The sequence below is a fragment of the Phasianus colchicus genome, chromosome 2, assembly GCF_987193195.1.
Source record: "Phasianus colchicus chromosome 2, bPhaCol1.hap1.1, whole genome shotgun sequence".
In the NCBI taxonomy this organism is placed as follows: domain Eukaryota; kingdom Metazoa; phylum Chordata; class Aves; order Galliformes; family Phasianidae; genus Phasianus; species Phasianus colchicus.
In genome coordinates this window covers 84,290,936-84,316,542 of record NC_143437.1, presented here as the reverse complement: position 1 = coordinate 84,316,542, position 25,607 = coordinate 84,290,936, and the positions used below count along the sequence as shown (strand labels likewise).

General features: G+C 37.3%; 1 long non-coding RNA gene across 2 annotated transcripts in view; it reads left to right on the top strand.

Moving 5' to 3' along the window:
* The window catches only part of LOC149919148 (uncharacterized), an 86,183-nt gene extending 69,249 nt beyond the window's left edge, over positions 1 to 16,934 (top strand). For both annotated transcript variants that reach the window (XR_016464815.1, XR_016464816.1), the window contains exon 3: positions 16,160 to 16,934. This is a non-coding gene — a long non-coding RNA (uncharacterized LOC149919148). The remainder of the gene's footprint in view (positions 1 to 16,159) is intronic.
* The last annotated feature ends 8,673 nt before the right edge of the window (positions 16,935 to 25,607 follow it).

The window sequence follows — 25,607 nt, the reverse complement described above, 5'->3', positions numbered from 1 at the left end:
AATGTGAAATTCTAAATACAGTTGAAATACTATGAGAAAAAGAGAGTTTGTTAATATCTTATAATCGGCGTACTTAAATTTATAGATTTCTGATGGCAAAGAATAAAGAAAACATCTCAGAGTTCATATTGTATCTTTAAATTCTGAAGCCATAAACATATATTAGAGGTCTGGAGCACCTCTCCTATGAAGAAAGGTTGAAGGAACTGTGCTTGTTTGGCTTGGAGAAGAGAAGGCTCCGGGGTCATCTCATTGAGGCTTTCCAATATTTGAAAGGAGCATATAAACAGGTGAGAGAATGACTGTTTACAAGGGTGGATAGTGATAGGACAAGGGGGAATGGTTTTAAACTGAGACAGGGGAGGTTTGGGTTAGATATTAGGAGAAAGTTTTTTGTGCAGAGGGTGGTGACACACCTAAACATGGTGCCAAGGAAGTTGAGGATGCCCCATCCCTGGAGGCATTCAAGGCCAGGCTGACTGTGGCTCTGGGCAGCCTGGTCTAGTGGCTGGCGATCCTGCATATAGCAGGGGGGGTTGAAATTAGGTGATCATTATGGTCCCTTTCAAGCCAAGTCATTTTGTTATTCCATGATTCTACAGTATACTATCTTTTCAAAAAGCTTAATATTTACTAATACACCTAAGTTAAGTAGGAATAATAAATAAAAAAATAGTAAAAACAGCTTTAAATTTGATGCAAATAATCTTTATCTCTTCACTCTACATTTGAACAAACTAAAATATATTTTCTGTATTTTAATAAAAGGAGTATGAAAAGCATTCTTTCAAAGTATGAGTAGTCTTAGAGATGCCAGTACAATGAAAGAACATTGATAAAATGCTGTAGAAAACCTTGATGGTGTTTGAGATCATTGAATGTAATAATATTTGAAGCAAAATAAGTAAGTAATACTAGCAGCAGTTTTATTACTGCTTGTGGTAGGTCTTGCTGGTAAGGGAAAGATAACTTCTTGGCATGCCATGAACTAAGCCATGCCAGTTTTATTTAGTAATGCTTGTGATAGTTAATAATTACTTTAACAACAAGGGCCCATAGTTCTGGAGAAGTACTCCAGTCTTCTAATCGTGATAGAAGTGAAATTACTTAGTATTTTGCAGAACTCAAGCTGCTTGAACATTTTGAGATTCATTATACCTTTTCTCAAGTAGATAGAAAAAAATATTTTAAGTACCTTTGGAGCTCTAGTTATCATTTGATATACAATGTATGAGTACATATACCTTACAAAATTTTGAAATCCAAGGATTATTCTAATTTTTAGTTGTGAAGTTATTATACTTCCCTCTTACAACAGCACTTTTCATCAGAAAATATCAGGGTGTATAACAGAAATTGTCAGTATTACTTCTTTAAATAACTGTTGGAGGAAATGCATTCTTGAATTTCTAGCAAATGAAAGCTGCTTTCGTGTCCTCTTTTTTCTCTTGGAGTAGGGATAAAAGATACTGCTTTGCAACACTGATACATTGGTTATAGATTCTGTACAGTCTTTCTATATTCTATATACAGTATATATACTTTCTATACACAGTATTTCTATATTCTTTTTCCTTTTTTTTAACCTTGGAAATTTATCAAGGAACTTCAGATAATGCCACTCAGCTGCTGAAGTGACTTACCTGCTACTCTGACCAAATCTGCTTTTTAGCAATGAGCAACTGTAAACCTTAATTTATCTGATATTACAGTGGTCTCATGCTCCTTGATTTTACTGTAATGAATAAAGGTATGACACCCCCAGGGCTTTCAAGCCATTATTTCTGATGTAAAAGAGAATATGTAATTATCCCAGTCTCATTTCAATTTTCTGATTAGTGAATGTGCTAAGGATTTAAGTACTAAGAGTGCTACATGAAACAAGGACTGTAAGGCAGGCTTTTTTCTTTATACAGCTACAATGTACTGATTTTTTTAATTGCTTATCCTCTCTCTATATATATTTTTGTTCTGTTCTTGTAGTGAATTTCACTTCTGTAAAAAGCAAAAATAGTTGCAGAATGTACAATTTAAAAGGTTTTACTCCATGCTTACTCCACTTTCATAGCACGTATTTTTCTTGACACAGCTTTTTTAATGCTTTTTGGTGGTTTGCTCCTGTTCCCACCCCTGAATTTTAAAGTGGTTGTGGTGGTGTTACAGTATAAATAAAGCTGCAGTGTTAAAAGAAGATAAGAGTAACAAGGTTGTTTTGGAAGTCTTGTACAGATGTTTATGTCCTGTCCTCTGTTAAAAAGATTGTTATTACTTTGATAATGTTCTACAAAGTTGCCTTTGTAGAGGCAGGAAAAGGAATTAAAAATCCTGTGCTGAATGTTGTTCAGTTCTATCGGTGTTTTGCTGCAAGGTGTAGGAAGTTGGGGAGCGTGGTGAAATTTAGAAGAAACAAAAATGCAGTACGTTTTATAAGGTTAAACTTCATCTTAATGTAAAGGTTTGTCAAAATATGTGTAATTCATATTTTTTTTTTAACCTCTCTCAAATATGTTGCTATAGTCTTTTATGTAGAAAATCTTATTAAAATAATGATGAATATAAAAAAAATATGTAAGAATAGAATTGGACTTATTTTATATAAAAGCTTGTACATAAAAATCAGTCCCTGATTTATTCTTTTCAGTTATAATTCTCATTACTAATCAAACGATCATCCTATGCACATTCTTTCTGGTAGTCCTTAATGAGGTCAGACCTCTTTTGTGGCTTATGATACTGATATTTCTCTAACATAAATTTATTAAGTTTGCATCCGGTAGTCAGAAGAAATTATTTTTCTCTGACACCAAATATCTGAGAAATTTTCTGAACAATGTATTTCCATTTTGTGTATACCAGGATCAAATATACTAGATAATAAACAAAGCAAGTTCTATTTTCATTAGGGTAAGCAGCAGACGATGGAAGCAAGGCTTGTTTTTCTGAGCTTGAACATTCAAAGTGAATTTTTTAGTTTATCCTTAATCAGACAACCATTTCTGAGGGTGGATTTAAGGTCATTTGCATTATAATTAGCTTCTTTTGGGTGTTGCCAAGGATTTATATTTCTACAATTCTGACTATAGCAGCAAATATCTGCAGGCTATTTGCAACTACAATGCAAATAGTCATCATGACCATTGCTTGAAAAAATCTAGTCCTTTGAGCAAAAAAACAATGAAACAAACAAAATTAAAATGATAGAAATATTAGAAAATCTTAATATTCATTGGCATAACATACCTTTAGAATCTAGCAAAACAAGAGTCACCAGTCTCATAAGGTAACCTCTCCAGATGAAGCATACTACACCTGAATAATCTCATTTCATAGCTCAGAACCTCATTTCATAAGGGCCAGAAACCATTATTACTCTATTTTTTAACATTATCTCCACCATTAGCTCTATACATCACACAGGGAAGGTTGCTTGCAATTAGAGGTTGAGTATCATCTTACTGTAGGAAAAGATATAACCTGAAATGAGTACTTCATCATAAAAAGGAATGCTAACATTAGAAGTTCCAGAACAGGATTGCAAACAAGCAACAAATGGTATGGAAAACTGCTTATTTATCCAGTAAGAAATGTTGAATTAATTACCTATGTTATCTGTTGTTTTGGAAAGTAGCCCAAAATCTCAGTGGAGATATTTTTGTAGTGTCCAAGAAAGTGCAAAACATATAAAATGGAGCAATAGGAATGTGCAACAATGGTTACTGAAAACCAATAAAATCTGATCAGTTGTTTGGCAAGTACAGGTACCTACCTAGTATATGCTGCAGACTTTCTATATTTCCATCTTCTGCTAGATTAATTCTACACCCTGTGGCCTACGCTAAAAATGACTTTTATGTTTTTATGTTTTGTTAGCTTCTTCTACAGTCCAGACTTTGGACAACATATTCTTATTAAAAACACTGATCATATATTCATGCTCTGTTAGTTATAACAGTTACTGCCCAATTTCATTGACATTCCCAGTCAGTAAATACCTGTGACTTGTCAAAGAATTTCCTCTTTTCTTTGATCTTGCCAGGGTGTTTTACGGTATTTACCAGAACATGATCTCTGCAGCACAGGTTCTTAAGCTGTTTTAGGTCCTAAGTATTACTAAGGATATATAACATTGCAAACTTGTGAAGCTACAGTTCATTCTATATGTAATTTAAATGAGTAGATATACTGCTACCTCAATGGCAATAATTATACTATTTAGTCATAGGAGTAAGACTAGCACTGCCAAAACAAATCTTAGCCTCTGTTTTCATTGTTGGTATTTAAAAACATAGAATATTACACTAAAGATTTAAAAAACTAGGTTTCCTACAATGTGTCACTGGGAAGAAAATAATTTCCTACAGAATGTCTCTGCTACATGATACTGAGGCATATTAGTAGTCCATGGAAATTAGTGGTTTTATCTGCAGAAATCACACTCAGAGTCCAACCAGAGTCCAATGTTCAGATGAGATCATTTTAGATATTCCACATGAAGAGAGTTTAATAAGTTAATATCAAATTTACTTACTTGAAGATATTTGACATTTTGATATTTTGGTTCAGCAGAGAAATATAACAGTGCACTGAAAGCACAATATAGACAATGCAATATATGGATGATTCATAATACAAACATGATTCCAATTACCAATCTATATAATTGCCATCACAATGCTGTGCATCCTCAGTCAGTGGGAAAAAACTCATGGCTTGAAGCAAGATCAAGACAGTTCTCTTCAAGGTTCATTCTGCTGGTTGTTCAGTTGTTATACTTCCTGTTGAGTGGAACGGCATATTAACTTTACCTATTCTAGTCTGCCTCACATAAGAAGAAATCCATGGTGGTTTTTTTTGGTAAAGGCTATTTACATGGCCAATTGGTCCAATTTTCTGGTACAGACAGAGAAAACGGCCAATCCTTGGTCCCCTCTGTATTAAGTTCATCTTCCTTTGCAAGAGGTGGGACCACTCCCTGCATTCTTCTCTGAGCTGTGCCCATCTCCTCTCAGCCTTCTTGCACTGTTGGGGTTTACATGTGGGTAAGACACTCTACAAACGAAGCATGAGATACCCACAGGACCTGGACATCACTTCCAAGCTGTAGCTTGTGAAGCAGGAGAAGAAAGCATGTTGTGTGAGAAAAATAAATAAATAAATAAATAATAACAAAAAAAAGCTAGAAATAGGCCCAGAATGAGAGGAGACCCTTGCCACAAAAGTCTCAGGATGCAACCTCTGATTGTAGTCACTCCCAGCCTCCTTCTTGTGTAGAGTGAAACACAGAATCACAGAATCACAGAATTGCCAGGGTTGGAAGGGACCTCAAGGATCATGAATCTCCAACTCCCCTGCCACACGCAGGGCCACAAACCATCCCACCTAATGCTAGACCAGACTGCCCAGGACCCCATCCAATCTGGCCTTGAACACCTCCAGGGACGGGGCATCCACAACCTCCCTGGGCAGCCTGTTCCAGTACCTCACCACTCTCTCTGTAAAGAATTTCCCCCTGATGTCCAACCTAAATCTCCCTTCCCTCAGCTTAAAACCATTTCCCCTTGTCCTGCTGTCACTCACACTTTCAAAGAGTTGATTCCCCTCCTGTTTGTAGGCTCCCTTTAGGTACTGAAAGGCTGCAATGAGGTCACCCCGCCGCCTTCTTTTCTCCAGGCTGAACAAGCCCAGCTCCCTCAGCCTGTCCTCATAGGGGAGGTGCTCCAGTCCCCTGATCATCTTTGCGGCCCTCCTCTGGACCCTCTCCAACAGCTCCCTGTCTTTCTTGTACTGGGGCTCCAGACCTGGACGCAGTACTCCAGATGGGGCCTCACAAGAGCAGAGTAGAGGGGAACGATCACCTCTCTGTCCCTGCTGGCCACCCCTCTTTTGATGGAGCCCAGGATCCCATTTGCCTTCCGAGCCGCAAGGGCACACTGCTGGCTCATATTAAGTGTTTCATCTATCAAGACCCCCAGGTCCTTCTCCACAGGGCTGCTCTCAAGGACTGCTCCTTCCAGTCTGTAGGGATGCCTGGGATTCCTCTGGCCCAAGTGCAAAACTCTGCACTTTGCCGTGTTGAACCTCATTAGGTTCACCCGGGCCCACCTTTCTAGCCTCTCGAGGTCCCTCTGAATGGCATCCCGTCCTTCAACCATGTCAACCACACCACTCAGCTTGGTGTCGTCAGCAAACCTGTTGAACTCAGCTCCCAGTAGGATACTGGGTGAGGATAACTCAGAGATAGGTGGACACCCTGGGAGACAAGAAAGGTTTTTCTTGAGTAAAATTTTAAACCACAATATTAATAAGGCTTTTCATTTTTCTCCGGATAAGTTGGGCTATTAGATTGTTAAAACTGAAATTGAATAGTGATAACTTTTTAGCCCTATATAAATGGATTTTAACTTTTCTCCCATTGTCAGATTTTCAATGTAATATTCTTGTACTGTTTTATCTTTTCAGATATATGTCATTATTATGTTAAATGGTAGGGCATTGCATTCAGAATAATAACAATCATAACAGTAGAAATTTTGCAAATTAAATCATTTCATACCAAAAATTAAATGAGGCAAAACATATGTAACGGAGAGCATCCTGAATATTAAATTTTCACATACCTTTTCCACTAAAATGTTATGCCCAAGGAAGTAGATCTTACATTTTCTTCTAAATGCAATCATATATGAAATGTCTCTAGAGGACTAATTCTGCAATTTCTTTGTCAGTTTCTGAAGTGGTGTGTTATTAGTTGTCAATCAGATAATGTACATGTCAATCAATTATTTTGCATCAAGCCAAGAACATGATCTCCATATTTAACAAGTTGTTTCTGAGTATTCATAGTACATCTTTAATTAATGCATGTCTCAACAAAAGAAATTATTTAGAAAATGTCAAAAATGAACTAGAAAAATAATCTTTCTTCTCAGGAAGAGTGGTGATGGAACAGGCTGTCCATGGAGGTGGTGGAATCACTGTCCGTGAAGGTATTCAAGGAATGTGGCACTGAGGTATATGGTTAGTGGGCATGGTGGTGATGGGCTGGTAGTTGGACTAGGTGATCTTAGTGGTCTTTTCCAGCCTTCTATGATTAAAGCCTTTTGACTTCAGTGATTATTCTGAAATGTACTTCCAGAATAACCACAGTCTGTTTTAAATCAGAAACTTATGCCTCTGTATATAACTATAAAACAGATTATCTTGCATACTAATAGCAGTCAATTATGCTTGTGTGGTAGGATAAGAACCCAGTTTTCACCAAGGGGCAATTCTAATATATCTAAACTAGGTTACGTGATGGCTAAAGCAGCTTCCCATGCAATGAATTTTTTTTTCACTCTTTGTAGAGAGAGACGCTTACGTAAGGTAAACACTGATGTAGATATTAATAATGTGGAGGGGGGCGGGGGGGTTGACAGCATAGCATGGCACTATGTATAGCTTCCTCCATCACAACTCTACTGGTGTCAAAGTAGCATATTTTATACTATCAGTTATTATATGATTTACTGTTTATTGTTTTCATGATTGAAAGAAGAGGAATTTAAAGTATACTCCTGAAATCAACTTTTAGCAAGATTCCATAGCTAAATAGTACAGTCAGCAAAAATCTTGAACTGCTAGCCTGTCCTTTTGCTTTTCTTCCATTAATATAACTCTATCCAATAATTCATTCAGTCAAAACTGCAAAAAATATGTATGTGTCTTGTGTGACTAGTAAGTTAAGTTGTCATCTTTCATTGTAATCATTTTTTAATTAGATGGTGAATAAGTAGATGAAAATAAATGTACTAACGTTCTCTGCAACCAAACACAGATTGAAATTTCTTTCTGCTTCCCTCATGTTGGAACTAAATTTGAAGAAAAATATAGAGATTCAGGGAAAATATACTCCATGTAACTATTCTACAGCAGTCAGTGAAGGTTTTACTAGCCTCAGAAGCAACATACCTTCAAAATATTTTAATGGGTATCAACAGCTTTGACAATTAAAGCCTGCTATCCTGGATTTGATGATCCATGCATATTTTAACCAACTTCTGCTTGTATAACTTCAAACGAATGCAGGGAAAGATAACACAAGGCTTCTTCCAACAAATTCTTACATAAAGATGAATAAATGTTTGGGATCCTGAAAAAAGGATATATAATATTCCAGATACGTTTGAGTGGCAGGTGGATAAAGACAGTAACAGTTTTCATGGTGACAGTAATATGGGTAAGATGGTCAAACACTAGAACATGCGGTCAAGTGAAGTGATGGAGTCACCATCCCTGGAGATGTTCAAGAAACATGTAGATGTGATGCTTAAGGGCATGGTTTAGTGGTTTGGCAATGATAAGTCGACAACTGGACTGAGTGATTTTAGAGGTCTTTTCCAATCTTAATGATTGCATGAAAATGAAACAAACAAACAAAAAACGAATCGAAAGAAACTTCAGTGTATGAATCTGATCAATCTGCAAATCAGCAGATCTAAAGGTTTTCCTCTGGATTTTATTATGCTTTGGATCACATTCATATTTCAAAGGATCAAATTATATGTATATCATTTAATGAGCAGCTCTGTTACTCCATCGAGATAACCACACTTTTTTTGATTCAACCCATGTATTATCTGCTGAGTTCTGTTCAGAGGTAAATAGAAGGCTAATTAGTGACAATACACAGTCATATTGTAACTAATGCAAAGCTTCTTCAGAGCACAGTAGCTAATATAACCATATATTAAGAAAAAAATGAGTTGTCTGTATTCTTTTATTGTATTTTATTGTATTGTAAAAGTCGAGCACTGTGATTACTTAAATTAAGACCAGTGCTTTTATAGTTATATCCTAGAAAATCAGACAGCATATGAGAAAGAGTTAAAGCAGCTGATATTCAGAAACAAGAACATTATCAAGCTAATGTGTTGCTATGACACTCATCTAGTGCAGAAATAAGACAAAGAACAATTTGCTTTTCTCAGTAGTTCAGAAACCAAGCAGAACTTGAAGTGAGAATGGTTGTGATGCAGTCCTGATTTTTTTACTTTCTTCTCACTCTGTTGTTGTCTTTGGCTCAATAAGATCAATTGCATACTAGTCACTGTGAGCAAGGACAAGAGAATCATGGCTAATACTGAACTGAATATTAATATGCCATTAATGACTGCTCCAATAATACATTCTCACAACATCATCTTTTGACTTCTGTGCCCACAGTAACAATGAATTTCACAAGCAGACTCCATAGCAAAATGTCTAATTTTACTGATTTAAAACTTCAGAGAATGTGCCACCAGTGCCATATTTGTCATCAGTTCAGTGCTTCACTGGGAATTTCTGATTCTAAATCCATCTATATGTCTTTCAGACAGTAGCATACATTTGGCGAAAGTAGAGGTACCCAGGGTAATTTGGTGAAGTTTGAAAAGAACTTGTATGAAAGAATAAATTAGTCAAGAAAACAATAACTAGGTATAGAAAATGTTTTTAAGAATGAGAATGAGAGAGTGATATTAGGAAGGACAATTTGTTTGCATTAGGACATAAACCACCTTTCAGTGGTCAGCTTACAGATATGATCCTGCTGACACCTGTCATATTATCTTTGCTGTCATTTTCAGTTTCATTAGTTAAAGCATGCACCAGAGTGTGGAGGATGAAGGAACAAATCTGACAGTGATGCACTTGAATTTTTTTCTTTGCACCTGCACTTGCTTCTTTTAATAAAGACAAAAGCATTGAAGAAATTATCACAGTACTAGTCTGCAAACAATCATAGAGTTTTGTTCAGCATTCCAAAAGCTTGACAAATAGTAAGTTCCCCAGTCCATTGACCTATCCTGCAGAAAAATGAGATGGAATTAACAACAGTAGTAATAACTAAAAACTTAATATACTAAGTTTTGTGATTTTGTTCTCTAAAACCAACTTCTGATCAAGATATGTATGGAGACATCTGGAAAAAAAAAAAAAGTATTTTTTTTTTTTATATTTTTCTGTCAAGAAACCAAATAGAAAGAAAAAAAACAAACACACCGTATGCAAAAACAAAAACTGTGGAAAATGAACTGAAAGTATATGTAAAACTAGAGTAAATCAGGAAATAAACTATGATTATCCAGCAAAATTAGATTTTATATGAATGAGAAATGTCTTTAAGTAAAGATTCTATTTATTAAAAATTGCATTTATTGATGGAACAAGGGAAAATTTAATGGGAATGAGAATGCATTTCTTGGATTAACTCTAGGAAATAAAATGCCCAAAGCCACAAGAAGAGAATGAATACACTTCTCATACAGTAAGAGGTGTGGTCTTTAAGAACTATTTAGATATTGCAAATCACTAGGATCCAATATAATCTGTACCAAAAGGAACACAAGATAAATTCCATAATATTTATTCCAGATTTTATAATATAAATTATGAAAATTTTAACATGGAAACTGATTAGCCTAGAATTTTGAGCTGTAATTTGCTTCATCAAGAAACGTCTTAAAATGAGCAATCTGCATCCTGCTGTTCTTGAAAGGGACAGGAGATTTTCACTTTCAAAGATTCATGTTAGAGGTAGGTGATGACTGAATGACAATTCTCACAGTCTGTTTATCCTACTCGTTAAATGTTTTTTTTCTCCTTCTGCTGATTGATATTAAAAAAATGTACCAGGACTTTGTTTTATACATATATATTGCTGTCTCTTTGGTTATAGAGAGTGAGTGAGTGCTTTCCTGCTGTGTGCAGAAAATAATGTAATATTCATAGAGGGCATTGAAAAATACCACTAGTTAGTATGTCTCTCCTATCACTCAGTTAAGGCATTCACATGGGACAGGAAAGGACTGGATAGCTCCTTGTGCTACTTATATATGTTATCCAATGTCTATCTCATGTAAAATGTATAGTTCTTGGAATACAGAACAGGAACCATGTCTCTTTTCTCAAGTGAGATTTTGAACCAATAGGCTAGTGAGTCTTCATTATGCTTGCTCTCTTTCTGATCCTATAAATTTTTAATTCTTTTCTAGACAGTGAAATTCTTTCTACAGAGATTCAAAAAGAGGAGGGAAAAGTATTTTTAACCTCAGTACAATCTACAATCCAAGTATCAAGTTGAGAAGCTTGGGTATAGGCATGAACCTTTTCCTTTCTGATTATTATATTACAGTTAGTGTGTGAAAGTGAGAACACATTTCAGATAAGCATATGTGATTTTTTTTCAATCAGGTGTGTTACAGAAAGGGAAGACCTGATGCATTTTATGAGAAGCCTTTCCCTGAAATGTGTATACTTTCATAGAATAGCATATGGAAACACAATTGAAGAAATGACTATTTTTTTCTATCCTGATAGTACTTAGGTATTGTGTGTCATGAATTTTTTGTCTTTGTCAAGATTGAAATATGTATGTGCAAAAAAAGTCAAAGTATATAATAAGACATATATTTAATTTAACATATTGAATGGATAATGTTTTGCAAGACTAACAGGCTGAATTGTTTTTAATTGATAGCTTTTTTTAAATTTTCTTAATAGCTATACCACTCTTCAACAGGAGTCAATTAATCTGTGTCTAAAGTTTTACATAAAAAACAACTTTCAGAAAAATACTATTTTATTAATAAGATTTTACCAAATTTCTTTTAATTTTCATGCACACAAATCATTTCCTTTACTATACAAAACTGTATAATTAAGATATATATATATTCCTTAAGTTATAAAAGGAATTCTACATTCATGCTGGGAAAGAAAAAGTTTTCTACATAAGCAGCTCAGAATAAATATTCAGTTTTAAAATAATGAAGATCTACCTGAGCACATGAATTTTCTAAAATGTTTTTCTCCTCCATATTCTGAAGTCTACTGATGTTGTCTGCATTTATCCAATTCTTAAAGACTGCTTCAGTGTTTACTATCCAGCTTACATATTGCCAATTCTTGTCATTCATTAGCTTTTGAAACAGGAAACTTAATGTTGCAGACTGAAATCTCTCTGTCCTTCATTACCAATTACAACACTGCACTTGATCCAACGGAATATCTGTTAGGTGGATTGGCTTTCACATATTACTTGTGTCAAATAAAAATTGCCATTAAGTGCAACGTAGTTGAAAAAATATGGACATTTGTCACAGATCAATTTGAAATCCAGGAATACTACATTGAAGAACTTAGGATAATTGAAGACAGAAGCCGAAACTCCTGCTTAAACCAGCATCAGCTGTGACATTAGACATTAGATTGCTCAGGGATTTATCTAGTTGGGCCATTTCCTGAAAGCCAGTTTCTTTCAGTAACCATTAGAAATTTATAAATAAAATCCACAATGCCCTCTGATTTGCCCATAGTGAATTTCATCCTGAGAACTTATTCTTATGACACTGTAGACAATATTTTAAGAAGCTCAACATTGCCAAGTGCTTGTCTGATGGGGGAATTCAACCACCCAGACATCTGCTGGAAAAGTATCACGATGAGCTGTAGGCATTTCAGGAGAACCTGTTGCTCACCATGTAAAGGAAGTGATGACATCAGGATTGGAGGCTACCTGGGCTGTAGTGATCATGCTATGGTTCAGTTCACACTCCAGAAAGATATTAGGTCATTGAAAAGTAAAGGTAAGAAAGTAAACTTCAGGAAAATTAACTTCCTGCTCTTCAGAGAATTGGTCAACAAAACACCATAGGAAACTGCCTTTATGGGCAAGAGTGTGGAGCAGAGCGGGTAGGTCATTAAAGAGGCTTTCTTCAGGCTTCAAAAGCTGTCCATTCCCAGGTGAAGCAAGTTAGAAAAGGAAGGCAAGAGACCAGCATGGCAGAACTGAGACCTGCTGGTTAAAGTGAAAAGTAAGAATAAAATGTACAGGCAGTGGAAACAGGAACAGATACCGTGGGAATAGTATAAGGAAGCTGATAGGCTGTGTAGGGATTAGGTCAGGAAAGCCAAGACCCAACCTGAACTGAAATTGGCTAGGGATACCATAAAAGAACAAGGGCTTCTAGAGGTACCTCAACCAAAAAGGAAAGGGACTTAGGCTTGAGCAGTTTACCCAGATGGACCTCATGAGGTTCAACAAATTCTTGCATGTGAGCTGACGTGACTCTCAATACCAATACAAACTCGGGGATGAAAGGATTGAGAGTGGCCCAGCCAAAAAAGACCTGGGGGTACTGGTGGATGGGAAGCTGGACATAAGCCAGCAATGTGCCCTTGTAGACCAGAAAGCCAACTGTATTCTGGGCTGCATCAGAAGTGTGTTCAGCAGGTTAAGAGAGGTGATCCTGCCCCTCTACTGTGCACTGATAAGGCCTCACCTGGAGCACTGCGTCCTGATGTGGAGTCCTCAGCACAGGAGGGACAAAGACCTGTTGGAGCGCATCCAGATGAGGGCCACAAAAAAGGTGAGAGAGCTGGGATTGTTAAGCATGGAGGAGAGAAGGCTGTGAGGTGATCTGGTAGTGGCCTTTTAATAGCTAATGGGGAGCTGTAGGAAAGAAAGGGACATACTGTGATGACAGAACAAGAGAAAATGGTTCCAAACTCAAAGAGGATAGCTTTAGCTTGGATATAAGGAAAAAAAGTCTTACAGTGAGGGTGGTGAGGCATTGGAACAGGTTGCCCACTGATATGACTGGTTCCCCATCTCTGGATACTTTTAAGATGAGGCTGTATAAGGCCCCGTGCAACTTGATCTAGCTGTGATTGACCGTGTGTATTGTCGGGGATTTGGACTAGATGGCCTTCAGAAGTCTCTTCCAACTCTAAGAATTATATGATTCTGTGATTAAGGTGAAAATTCAGAATGTGTTATTCAGTTAACTATGATTTTTCTTCTACTCATCTGAATATCTGCTTACAGCTAATGTCCCTAAAATTTTCTTCTTAGTCCATCCTTGAATTTTATATTTTATCTGAGTAATTTTTTGTTTGTTTTCATTTATTCTTCTCTCCTATTTATGTAAAAGTCCCAAACATTAGGTATGAGTGTAATGTTGATATAGTAGAGAATGACCTTGAGGTTTCCATATTTGCAGAAGCAGCAACAATGTTCTTGTCACTTCCTGGTGTTTGTTGGTTCATATGCTTACTGAATAAAACATACTGCAGTGGACGAAGTTGATCTTTTGATGGAGAACTTGAAAAATCTCATGATCTCTGTTCTGATATATCTTCAGTATCCTTACAGTTCTAATTCATCTTCTCTACTGCATATGAATAGGACCAAACATCAGCTCTGTTACCCACTCTGTAGTTGGAATTTTAAACACTATAAGTTCCAAGGTCTTTTTAAATATTTATGTGCCGTATGGCAGTACAGAAAACTGCTACCATGCCAACCAGCCCACTAATATCTATTTTCAACAGACAGAATGCGTATTTCCCACACTGATTTTGCTCAAAGCCTTTTTAATTCTTTAAACCTTCTACCTGTATAAAGTTCTCAGTTAGAAAACAAGATAGCAGTTATTAACTTTTGTAACAACAAAATCTTATTAAAATATTACATTTTTCTTTTCTACCCTAATATTTATAATTTCAATCATTCTAGTATTTTGTAATTATTCCCATGAAGTGCATTGTACAAGCAGTTTATTTGAGATGAGTGGAAGCATGAAAAGTATATGCTCCATTACACCCATACTGTACTGCTTCTTAATTTACATCTTCCTTTGGGCAATGCAGGGGATTATTCTTACAATTTCTGCATGGCTGTTCAAAATTCTATAGATTTATCTTCCATGGCTGCTTTTCCTTCTGATTTGAGAACCATTTGGTAGGCAGAAATTTGACCATGCATTCCTCAGGTAATTTTCCTGTTTATCTTATTTTGCTTATGGCAACATAGTGTTTTAAGGGAGGAGAGAATCATAACAACAATGACTTACTCCAATTGGGACAGGAAAATGTAGGGCTTGAGACAATTAATATAATTATACTTTTATAAGCAGTATCACAAATATTAAAATACTTCATTTAAATAGAATACTCAAAATGAGAAAAAAAGTAAGTAAAATCAGCCTGGACAGATTTTCAGTATATTTCTAAGAGTATCATTTCTACCTAATCTAAGCCCACTACCATTGTAAATCATTAGATAAATGTACCTTAATCTTATTAAGAAAATATTTTCTTCTACAATGTATATTTTTCTCAGCATGAACGATTCATACATACGAAAATAATTTTTGACAGAAATAGCAATCTGACACAGAAATCTGAAGTAGACTTAAGGTCTCTTTTCTCCCTTTTAGCAGAATATGTAGCATTCAAATGATTAGATTTCAATAAAATAATTATGTTAAGATGCTAGTTACACTTTCCTCAGTCTGGTGAAAAATATAGTTGAAATGAAAAGGCCCTCCTCTCCATGTTCAGAGTCACAATTCAGTAGCTCCTCTGTGAATATGAAAAATCAAATAAAAAAGTAAGTGTGGCAAAACCATGACTGCATTATGAAGACTAATCTGTCTATCTGACTATGATTCAAATAAAGCTCAATTTCTGGATAGCTGACATAAAGCAAGCAAACAAACACAACAGTCATCTTCCAATATAATAATGATGTTTTGGCACCAATGTGTTTGAAATAACTTCAGATATCTGGGCCTAAATTAGAAGCTCAACTAAACCTGTATCAGTTCTATGGAAAATCCTGTCAGAGACCTTCAGCTGCAAAGTAAGGTGATGACAACCATCTAACTTACACAGATGAGTTTAAAATAGCCTTTTTTTTTTTTTTTTTTTTCTTTAAATGTTATAGCATTAATGTAGCCAAATACTTTTTATACATAAAAAGAATAAAGTTTGTTATCGTTTATTCACAGTATTTCTAAATACACAACTCAGAATGTTTAAACTGTTTCACATTTCAGAATTCCAAATGCAATATTTATCTGTTTTGCCTTTGTGTTTCCCAAGTGACTAACCTCATGAGGAGCAAAGGAAAATATAATATGATAATACAAACAATACATTTAGAAGAAGGATAACACTGGATCAAGAATACAGAAATTTAGGCATAAATTTAATGAACTGTTTGTCCTGGAGCATTTAAAATGAATTTGTCAAACCCTAAAATAGTGCTGAATAACAAATCAAAATTGAAATTACATGTTATTTGAATAACATGTTTCTGCTGTTCTCTCACTCTGTCCTCCATGTCTTTTAGCTATAACACTGGGTCTGATCTTGTTCAACATCTTCATCAGTCACCTGGATGAAGCGATAGAATCCATCCTCAGCAACTTTTTTGATGATACAAAGCTGGCAGGAGTGGCTGACACACCAGAAGGCTGTGCTGTCATTGAACAAGACCTGAAGAGTTGAGTGAAGAGAAAACACATAATGTTCAACAAGGGCAAGTGTAGAGTCCTACACCTGGGGAGGAATAACCACGTGTATCAGTCCAGGTTAGGAGCTGACGTGCTGGAAAGGAGCTCTGTGAAGGAAGACCTGGGTGTCTTGGTGGACAAATGGTTGGCCATGAGCTAGTAGTACGGCTTCATGGCCTTCAGCAATTAATTGAGATTCCTCTCCCTCTATTCCACCCTGCTGAGGTCACATCTTGGATACTGTGGCCAGATCTGGGCTCCCCAGTTTAAGAGACATGGATCTTCTAGAGATAGTCCAGCAGATGACATCTCCCCTATAGGGAAAGGCTGAAAGACCTGGGACTCTTCAGCCTGGAGAAGAGAAGGCTGAGAGGGTATCTTATCGTTGTTAATAAATATCTAAAAAGTGAGAGTCAAATGGATGAGGCCACGCTCTTTTTGGTGATGTGAAGCAACAGGACAAGAGGCAACAAGTAAAAACTGGAACATGGGAAGTCCATATAAACCTATTGAAGAATTTCTTTTCTGTGAGTGTGTCAGCGCACTTGGAGAAGCTGCCCAGAGAGGTTTTGTAGTCACCTTCTCTGGAAATAGTTAATACCCACCCGAATGCTTTTCCATATAATCTACTTTAAGGAATATTCTTTAACGAGGGGGTTGGATTAGAGGATCTCCAGAATTCCCTTCCAACCCCTTTTAATTCTGTAATTCTATAACACTACATGCTGGTATGAAGGCTGCTCTGAAAGTAATGCCTCTTATTTTATTGCTTTGGCGCTTGATCTCAGAGGCAGATGTTAGTGGTATGGCAGTAGAGGTTGAATCTTCCCAACTATATTCCATTACATATTGTTGCTGTGTGGATGGCAGCAGAGGGGCAGTCTGACAAAATGTCATCTGACACAGAAGTGTATATGAAGCAAAGTCGTGTCACTGAATTCCTCCATGCAGAAAAAAAATGGCAGTCATTGACATTGACTGACTGATGCTTGCTGAAAGTTTATGGAGTGGATATTAGCACGTGAGGTGGTGGGTGGTACATTTCAGCAGAATGCTGGTGGGTCACCTCCTCCGGTGCAGATTTTTATGACCATGTCATTCAGGTTCTTGTGCATTGCTGGCAAAAATGCATAGTTAGTGGTGGTGACTGGACAGAAAAATAGTAATATATAGCTGAGAATTTACTCTGTCAGATAGTGTGATTGTGCTCTATCTATCTGTTGTAGTTTCCATGGAAATAAATAGGAGGTCTTACCTCTCTTCAGAGAGAATATACATAGGTCACTATGTATATTCTCTCTGTATCTTCTCAGCAGATTGTATTGTGTTGTGTTGTGTTGTAAAGTTGTCTGAGTTATGGTTCTTAAGCTATATGTAGCTCATAAACAACTGACAAACATCCTCTAACCAGATATAGAACTGTAGGGACTTGACTGTACTTCAGTCTGGAGGCAAGTAGGAAGGACTGGAAATGCTGGCATCCACAGGCAGTTTTTGAATTGAAGTTTCTTTTATCTGATCTACTTCTTGAAGTTATAAAAGTGTTGAAGAATGTAAGAGGCCAATGGTGAACTTGACTCAGTAACTTCAGCTATTTTTTGTGAGAGAGTAGGGGGAGCAGACTGAATCCTGTGGAGGTGGGGCAGAGAGCCATTTTACTCATAACCTTTTATGGCAGTTTATTGAGAAGACTGTGTGTGACTACCAGAGACCCTTGCCAAAAACTGAATCTTCTGGGACTCCTAACTGTGCAGACACTTGGGAGTTGCTGCCCTGAAGGCAGTCTGACCAACTGGACTATGTAAGGTATGTTTATCTTTGTCGATCTGTCACCCCTAGACTGAGACTCAGCTCAAAATTATTCTGGATCTTGAAGAAAATTTTGATTGAAGAAAATCTCTCTCTCTCTTTCTCTTTTACATCTCAATCTCTTTTTACTTGTTTTCTTTAGTAGCTGTTGTCTAAATTTGCCTCAGAGTTGACTAGAAAATAACACCTGTGCCAAAGCACCCTTTATTAATAATGTCTATTGTTGTTAGAAAGTTGCCTATCTTTTCTCGAGGTAGTTGACTAATTGTTGTTGAAAAGTTCAGTAAGTTATCTTGTATTGTTCTGAATTGTCTGAACCACTGTCTGACTCTCAATCCTGTTCCCCTGATGAGCAGGGAGTGCCCTATTCAGCGGGATCCCTCGGACGCCACCAAGTGGGTGGATAAAAGGATGAACTTTCTTACTTTTTCGTAAATTAAGAATTTTGAAAGTCTGTCTATAGAAGGCATGGAAAATGTGTCTGGTGATCTTCAAGATTTTACAGTCATGTTTGGAGTATCATAAAAGCTGGTCACTACTGTTCTAGATAGATACTGACAGATTTGGATAGCTCACCTAATTGAACAAAGACGATGATTTACATTCACAACACAATTATTAGAAGCTGTGAAATAGCCATTTAAAATGTTCTCAGCTACTATCTTATTGTCAAATTGTTGATCTTAATTAAAAAATGCATAGAATGACACAGACATAAGTGAAAGGAAAACTATAATGATTATATTGCAAATATTCAAACAATTAAGAGTATTTAGCATAAGTAAAAGAGAAAAAAAAAGTTAAATAAAAATTGCTTGCTTTTAAACATAAATACTAATCCAAATTTAAATAAAAATATTATTCTTCTTATGAAAATATCTAGATAAAACGTATAACATAATATGTACATATCTGTACTCTCAGCCATATCATGGCAGTTATTAAAAAAAAATTATCAAAATTCCAGGAAGGTTTATGTTTATGTAAATATAGAGATATTCAGCAGCTGGAGCCTGAAAAAAAAATAAAAGCAAGCACTTATTAAATAATTATTTGCAAGCAACTTGATTTTAATGATCCTGGAATGTTTTATGAATTTGGTTCAAATATGCTAACTACTTCCTGTTGGAAAATAATATCTGTCATAACTCAAAACACCATTGAAGCAAACATAATGGATCATTCTCTTGCAAATAATTTAATGACAGGTATTCTTGCGATCATTTAGAGAGGTTTTGAAATCACATTACAACAAATCTGTTATCAAACCATAATCAAAGATTTAGTTACTCTGTCCTGATAACATCTTTCATTCATTCAGACTGACTTAATGTTTCACAGCTACCAGAGTATCTATTCAAACTAGAACTTTTATAGTGAATGGTGTGTTTTAAAATGCTCAGCAGTTGCAACATTACAGGTAAGAACGAATTCAAATGCATGTGCTGAATCAGAATCAAATGGGGGCAATGAGGTAGAGTTTCAAAATTAATAGGTGAATGGTTCAGCTACTATGCATTCTGATTTAAATCTTTCCAGCACTAGATCTAAGGACATATATTTATAGAGTGAAGAAAGTGAGTCAATTTCTAAAGGCAGACAAAATAATTAAATACTAATGCTAAGTACTTCTTTGATCTACAAAATGAACGTGACAGCATTAAACCTTCATAAATTGCTTATCTAGATATAACCTGATTCAAATTAATAGTGAAGTCAAATTTTAAAACAAATCAGAAGAAATTTGAGGAATCATCTTGTACTGCACATAGCTGGAATGTATTGAGCTCTGCCTCTGTGTGAATGATGAACAAGTGGAAAACTTATGGGTGAGAATTAAGGAGCAGGCTAACATGGGTGACATTATTATGCATGTTTACTGATTAGGAGGAAAAAGTTAATGAGGCTTTCTACATACATCTGAAAGTAGCCTCACAGTCATAGGCACTGATTCTCGCTGGAGATTTCAACCATCCTGATGTTTTGTGGAAAAGCAAGACTGCCAGACACACTGTCCAGAAGGCTCCTGCAGTGTGTGGAAGTTAGCTTTGTAACACAGGTGTTGGTGGAACCAACACGGAGAAATCATAGGAACATGAAATCATAGAATCATTCAGGTTGGAAAAGACATTAAAGATCATCAAATTCAACTGCAACCGAACCATACTATCCTAACTAACAACCCTCCGCTAACTCATTCCCTGAACAGCACGTCCAAAAGTTTTTTAAACACATTCAGGTATGATGACTCAACCACTTCTCTGGGAAGCCTATTCCAGCACTTAACAACCTTTTCAGTAAAGAAATTTTTCCTGATATCCAACCTAAACTTCCCCTGGTGCAACATAAGGTCATTTCCCCTTGTCCTGTCACCTGTCACCAGTGAGAAGAAACCAGCCCTGCTCTCACTGTAAGCACTTTTAAGATGTTGGAAGAGAGATGTAAAGTCTCCTCTCAGCCTCCTTTTCCTCAGACTAAATAGACTCAGTTTCTTCAGTTGTTTCTCAAAATGTATTGACCTTGCAAAAAATAAAGGACTGGATTTGAATGTGAAGGCTGGGGTCAGCCTTGGATGCAGAAACCATGAGATAGTGGAGTTCAGGATCTTACATTGAAGAAACAAGAATTAAGATTGCAACCCTGAACTTCAGGAGAGCCAAGTTTGACCTCTTCAAGGATCTACTTGGATGTATCTCATGAATTAAAGTGTAATGTAAGGGGACACAAGAGTGTTAGTTGACATTTGAGCAGCACTTCTTCCAAGCTCAGAATGGGTGCGTCTTTAAGAAATTAGGCAATGATGGCAGGAGAACTGCATGAATTAGCAAGGAGTTCATGGAAAAACTCAAGTGGAAGTAGAAGGTCTATGGAATGTAAAATGTCTGGTCATGTGGGAGGAATTAAGTAACATTGTCAGAGCATGCAGGGCTGCAACAAGGAAGCCTAAGTCCCACTTGTAATTAAATCTGTTAAGGGAGATCAAGGAGAATAAGAAAGGTTTCTTTAACTATGTCAGTGTGCTACAGTTTAAACTGGCAGGTAGGCAGCGCTGCAGTCATTTGCTCACTCTTCCCCTCTCCAATGTGGGAGAGAGAATTTAAAAAACAAACAAACAAACGAATAAACAAAACTCAACAGAGTTGAACTTGTAGGATAAAACCATTTACTAAGATAAAGAAAAGGATAATATATATATGAAAATAACAAGTGATGCACAAATGCTCATCACCCTCTGACTAGTTCCCAGCTAGTCCCCCAGGCAGTAGAGGAGAAAAAGATCAATTCCCACCTCCTACAAATCTCCGTCCCCTTAATGTCATATGGTATGGACTGTCTCTTTGGCCAATTTAAGTCAGCTGTCCTAATTCTGTTCCCTTTCAGCTCCCTAGGCCCTTCACTGTGAATAGCCTTGGCTCTGTACAACACTGCCTAGCATCAGCTGTAAACATGGGTGTGTTATCAACATTGTTTTTCTCCTAGAACCAAAAATGTAACATCGTATGAGACACTCTGAAGAAAACAATTCCATTCCAGCTGAAACTGAGACACAGTGGCAAAAGTAAGACTAGGAAAAATGTGGGTCTGCTGCTGGATGAAGTGAGTGCCTTGGTAAAGGAGAATGCTAAGAAGGTAGTTACTGAATGTTTTCTTTGCTTCAGTTTTATTGCTAAGACTGCCCCTTGGGAGCCTGTCCTGCTCCGATTTATAGGAGGGAGAGAAGGTTCTTTTAATATCTGTATACCCAGCCTGAGATTAAGAAACAATGGTTCAAATGTTGGTCCGACCAGTTTATTACAAATCTTAATTAGGGAGATGGGGAAGGGGAGGAGGGACACTATTATGAATTAGGGTAATGGGGAAGGGAAGGAGGGTGATAGAAAAGATAGGAAAGAAGAAGCAAGGAGTCTTTATAGGAAGCAAGAGGGAGATAGTCACCACCATGGATCCAGTGTGATTCCTAGTTCAGTCTTTGATCTTCAGTAGTGGTGGATCATCGGGCATTGTTGTTCTGTTGACGACAATGATGGCAATGACGACGGTGACCATGGCGATGATGGCCCCTTTTCAATGCTTTCAAAGTGGTTGAGTCAGCTGTCTTTGGAGTGACAGCTTAAATCCTAAGTGGTTGAGTCATCTCTCCTTGGAGTGGAAGCTTCTGGCTCTAGGATCTCAGCAGAAATTCTTTTGTTCCCACCTTCTGGGCCTTGCCAGCAGATAAGAGGGAGCAGGGATGCCCATCTGCATTCTGTTTTTCACAGGACACGAGTTTTCCCATACCAAGCTGGAGCTATATAGTCACAGGCCAGATCTTCTGCCAGTAAACACTCCTGAGCACTCTCTTCCGGAGGTAAGCAACCTTCTCTTCCGGAGGTGCTTTCAAATGTTCCCAAGGTGATGTCAATTATCACATGGTCACACCATCACTTGCCTCCTCAACAAATCAATCAGAATCTTATCACGAGAAATACCTCAGGAAGCAAGCTTTGAGCCAAAAAACAAAGAAGGATTCTCACAGAGCCTCAGACCCTCGAGATTATAGAGAGAGAATCTGAAGAAAGGAAGATTTCCTGTTAGTCAAGTTGGATCTGGTTGGAGTTAATTTAAGCAAACTCAACACACACAAATTCACTGGGCCCAATAAGATGCATTCACGTGTACTGAGGGAGATGGCAGAACTGATTGCCAAGCCACTCTGTCATCTTTGAAAGGTCATGGAGAATGGGAGAGGTGCCTGTGGACTGGAGGCAAATCAATGTCTCTTCAATCTTCAAAAAAAGACAAGAAGGAAGAGCCAGGAAACTACAAGTCAGTCAGTCTCACTGCTGTCCCTGGAAAGTTGATGGAATAATTTATTCTGGGTGTCAACTCCAAGCAAGAGGAAGAAAAGAAGGTCACCAGGAGGAGTCAACATGGTTTCAATAAGGCAAAATTGTGCTTCACCAATCTCATAACCTTCTCTGATGTCATGATCAGCTGGGTAGTTGAGAGGAGAGCAGTGGTTGCTTTCCATCTTGACTTAAGCAATGTTTTTGGCACTGTCTCCCAGAACATCCTCGTGAGTAAGCTTAGGATGTGCGGGATTGATGAGAAGACAGTGATGTGTGTTGAGAGCTGTCTGACTGATAGAGTGCAGTGTTGTGCTCAGTGGCACACAATTTAGTTGGAAGCAGGTAGCAAGCATTGTTCCCCATGGGTCATTACTTGGTCTGATTTTATTTAACAATTTCATGAATGACCTGGGTAAGGGGTAGCATCCTCAGCAAGTTTGCTGATGATACAAAGCTGGTAGGAGTGGATAACACACTAGAAAGCTGTACGGCCATTCAGCGAGACCTGAACAAGCTGGAGAGTTGTGTGAAGAGGAACCTGATGATGTTCAACAAGAGCAAGTGTAGAGTCCTACATCTGGGGGAGATTGGCTATACACACATCAGTACAGGGTATGGGCTAACTTACGAGAAAGGAGCTCTGTGGAGAAGAGACAAAAGGCCACCATGAATCAATAGTTTGTCCTTGTGCCCAAAAAGGCCAATGGTATTGTAAGAAACACTTGGAGTCAAAAAATTCAGGTTAGGCAAAGATCTTATGATAGCAGCAAAGTTTATTGATTATTGCAATAGTGGGCATGCACCCCCCATTGACAAGGGAGAAATTGTGCACTGGTCAGTGAAATTCATTCCATTATATACCCTAAACCCAACACAAGTAATGCTCTCCTGGTACTTTCTCATTGGTTGAGCATCTCAGGCTCACAAGCTCCCCAACACTGTTGCTATTATACATTTCTATATAAGGTCCATTACCAACCTGTTGTTTTTTGATATGTTTCATACTTTCCTATGGAGATAGGAGGGCAATGTTACCACATTTGTTCTGTCCTATGCTTGGCTCTCCCCACCCTGAATATTTATCTTATCTTGTGCCAGTCTCAATTCTACCCAAGTCAGTGAGACAATCTTAACTTTATTCTATTCAGCAACTTTCTTAGTGGAAGAAAAACAACTGTTTCACAAGAGGGTTATAAGTACAGTAAAGGCCTACACTACATACAGAAAATACTGGAAACTTCTACTGCAAAAACACAATCTACCTTTCACAGTATCCTGGTGTGAATGTAAGAGAGTGTGGCCAGTAGGCTGAGGGCGGTGATCCTCTCCCTCTATTCTGCCCTGGCAAGGTTACATCTGAAGTACTGCATCTAGTTCTGGGGTCCCTGGTTCAAGAAAGACAGGGAAGATCTAGAGAAAGTCCAGCAGATGACTACGAAGATGAAAAGGTAGTGAGAGGATTCAACATCTACTACCGTATCACCTACATCCACTTTTGTGTCATGGGGCAACATAATAAAATAGGAGGCATTATTTTTGAAGCAGACCATGTATTTTCTAGCATTTCCAGCTGGCTAGAAAATTCTGGTGTATAATGAACTACATTTAGTTGCTCACATTTTCATCAGTCTTTTGGATAGACCACTGAAATATGATATACCTGGGCAAGAATCCTGGAGTGTTTAGGAACCTCCAACTAAATACAGAATTACAGATCACCAAAAAGATATCAAAGCTGTTTTGTGCTTTCTATATTATTTTCCATGTAACTATGTTCATGACACATTGTGGCTAGGTTTCAAGACATCTGAAAGACCTCCAGAAGTTCCAAGTTTGCTACTGACAGCTTGGCTCATCTGAAATAACAGTTCTTTTTACAACAAGCGTATATTCAACACTCTTTAAGAAACAGAGTTTTCTTTCTTAGGCTGTGAAATAAATTCTAGAGACAGGAAACTGTCAGGAAATTATTAGTTGTACATCAAGGCTATCACTTTCTGAGATGCTTTATAGTCTACAGATAGTATTCTTCTCAGGTCAGTGCTGATTGATTTGTACTGGCAGGAAGATTTTCCATAAATTTGTTGAAATTCCGTTACCCACTTTTAGCTCATTAGTTCTTATACATCTGTATCCAATTTTATAGATATGTCTTCATATTTGAGGTCTCTTGTGTTACCTCTTTTCTAATCTCTGTTCCCTTCCCTCCCACTTCCCTTCTCTTCTCCCTGTATCAATATTCTCCTGTAGATGATGTATCATAGAATCACCATAGAGTTACAGAATCTTATAGAATCATAGATTGGCTTGATTTGGAAAGGACCTTAGATGTCATCTAGTTGCAGTCCCTTGCCATGGGCAGTTTTACAGTCCATTGGATCAAGCTGCACATGGCCCCATCCAACCTGGCCTTGAACATCTGGCGTATCCACAGGTTCTTTGGGAGCTCTAGGCCTGGACACAGTACTCTGGTTGGGGCTCACCAGAGCAGAGGGGAAAAATCACCTCCCTTTCCCTGCTGGCCACCTCTCTTTTGATGTATACTGTTTATTGTTTTTGTTTTTTGTTTCACTCTCTATAATTTATTTGCATCCTTCTTAAGCTGTAATGCCTGCAGCCAAAGATTCTAACCTTTCATTTGTGGCCC